This window comes from Pan troglodytes, chromosome 8, assembly GCF_028858775.2.
Source record: "Pan troglodytes isolate AG18354 chromosome 8, NHGRI_mPanTro3-v2.0_pri, whole genome shotgun sequence".
Taxonomy (NCBI): domain Eukaryota; kingdom Metazoa; phylum Chordata; class Mammalia; order Primates; family Hominidae; genus Pan; species Pan troglodytes.
In genome coordinates this window covers 96,170,136-96,172,890 of record NC_072406.2, presented here as the reverse complement: position 1 = coordinate 96,172,890, position 2,755 = coordinate 96,170,136, and the positions used below count along the sequence as shown (strand labels likewise).

Below are 2,755 nucleotides of genomic sequence, written 5' to 3'. Positions count from 1 at the left end.
AAATTTGGCCTCTAGAAGCAAGACTGCAGATTCAGCGCTCATATTCAGTAACATCTTATACATCATGTGCCATAATAAACAGAACGGCCCTGCAGCAAATGAAGGAGTAAGGCAAGGTTATCTTCAGTGCTCTTTGCCTTCCTTCTCAGCCCTACTCTCTCTTCTCACCTATGTCATGCTTTCTTGTCTGTAAAGGACTGTCACACCTTTATTTATTTAATGCTTATAGCTATCCCATGTGTTTTTATTATCTCCATGTAATATCCTGATGTTGGCAAACTATAGCCTTGGGGCCCAAACCAGCTGCAGTCTGTGTTTGCAAATAAAGTTTTATTTGCAGTGTAGCCATGTCCACTCATTTATGTATTGCCTATGGCTTCCTTGGGTTATAATGGCAGAGTTGTGTATTTGCTATGACCTGCAGAGCCTAAAATATTTATTATCTGTCCATTTATTAGGTCCTGGCCTAAGCCTCTGGAATACAGGTATCAGGTGAAATTGTCCATGCAAGTCAGCACTTGAAACTAGGTCTTCTGATTATGGGTTCCATTCCTTAGATGATCATATTGGGAGTCATCTAAAAATGTGTAGAACTATTTGAAAGTAGTTTTCTCTAACTATAGTGTTCTTTTTTATCTCAGTTGATTCATACTGCTGACCAAGTGAATCAGACATGGAGTTTATAGCACTCTATATAATGAAAGGATGGAGGAGGGAAGGTACTGGGGTGGGAAATGTCAGTGAAATTCTTATGATAAATACCAGCACAAAAATATTGAGGTAAATGAAGAAACAGCTACAAATGGGGAAGGTGAGGAAGGAGGGGTCAGGGGAAGAGTCACCTTTCAGGTTTAACCCTTTTGTATGATATTTTCAAAAACACTCACGTTACTTCAATAAAAATATCAAATTATTTTGGAAAAAAAACCAAAAAGTAAAGTGGGAGAGAAAGTACAAAGGAAGGCTGTCACTAGCATAGATTACACTGTAGTATAACTTGCTGTTTCTGGAGATATTTAAGGGTATACATCCTGAGAAATGGCTGCAAAGGCATACAACATACCCCGTAATGTCATATCTACTTTAGAGAACTGTAAGTCACAAAGCAAAACAATAGCCACACATCCCAAGTATGACTTCTATCATTTGACCAACAGTGATACAAAGGAATGAAAGTGAAGTATACCCACTACCACAAATTATGCAGTCAGGTTTCCTGCAGATGTCAACACATCCAGCGTGCAATGGATGAGCCTCACCCTGGGAAAGCCACCTTCATGATCATGGTATTTCCCCCACTAGGTAAGTATGAGTTTATAGTGGCCTGGCATCTCACCCTTGATTCCAAACACTTTACACATAGGGTCATTCACTTTGCACAAGCTCTAGCCTGTCACTTGTGACATAAAGACTTCAAATTTTAAGAGCCAGATAATAACATTTTGGATACTAGAATATTTGCAAAATCCTAAGAAATGTATGTACAATATGAACAAGACCAACCAGAAGGCATTGTGTTCATCTACATACTCCAAGCCCCTCTTGGTGATGTCAAAATCTTTTGAGGAATCTGAGACATTTGTTGATGTGGCTAGGCAGAATACTGGCCATCAAAATGTTCAAGTCCTAATCCCTGGAACCTGTATATGTGTTACTTTACATTATGGCAATAGGGATTTTGCAGATGTGATCAAGGACTTGAGATGAGGACAGTATTCTGGATTATCCAGGTGGGCCTACTGTAATCACAGTGTCCTTGTAATAAGGACTCAGGAGGGCTAGAGAAATAGATGTAAGGACAGAAAAGAAGGCAGAGGAAAGGTGCTAAATTGCTGGCAAGAAATGTAGGCAGCCTTTCGAAGCTGGAAAATCATTATATAACAATCACTCCAACCTCAGCAGCTTAAAACTGCAGCCACTTTATTATATATTTTGAATTTTGAAATTAGGAATTTGGGCAGAGCTCTTCTGGGCAATTTTTCTAGTCCATGTGGTATGCACAGAGGCCATTCAGTGGTCACTGTTTGGTGGACTGATTGATCTGTATGGTCAAAGATGGATTAATGCGTATATAGCTGGCCTCTGAGTGGGGCTGGCTAGGAGGCTGGGCTCAGCTGGGTCTTTTGGCCAGAGCATCTGCATGTGGTCTCTTCAGTATAGCAGCCTCAGGTAGCCAAGACTTATTTACTTGTTTATTTATTTTTGAGATGGAGTCTCTCTCTGTCTCCCAGGCTGGAGTACAGTGGCATGATCTTGACTCACTGCAACCTCCGCCTCTTGGGTTGGGGTGATTCTCCTGCCTCAGTCTCTCGCTACCCATGCCTGGCTAATTTTTTGTATTTTTAGTAGAGATGGGGTTTCACCATGTTGGCCAGGCTGGTCTCAAACTCTTGACTTCAAGTCATCCACCTTATAGCTGCTCAAGACTCTTAGAGAGAGTGATTCAAGACAACAGAAAGTGGAAACTGCCAATTTCTCAAAGCCTGGAATTACTTTTGCCATATTTTCATGGTCAATATAGTCATAAACACACTGAGATTCAAGGGGAGGGGACATAGACCCTACCTCTCAATGGGAGGCATGCCAAAGACATTGTGGCCATCTTTAATTTGCCATGGAATTGGATTAGAAACAGCGTAAAATGTACCTACATGTGTGTATGAACAGTGTGTTACGGAAGCTCAGAGAAGGCAGGGACCAACTCAGAGTCATAGTTCAAAAGCGAGCTAACAGTTTGTCAGACATTTCAGAGGGT

The 2,755-nt window shown here is 41.1% G+C and overlaps 1 pseudogene; it reads right to left on the bottom strand.

Moving 5' to 3' along the window:
• Window positions 1-1,164: 1,164 nt before the first annotated feature.
• Window positions 1,165-1,310, bottom strand: LOC112204709 (U1 spliceosomal RNA; annotated as a pseudogene).
• Between the last annotated feature and the right edge of the window lie 1,445 nt (window positions 1,311-2,755).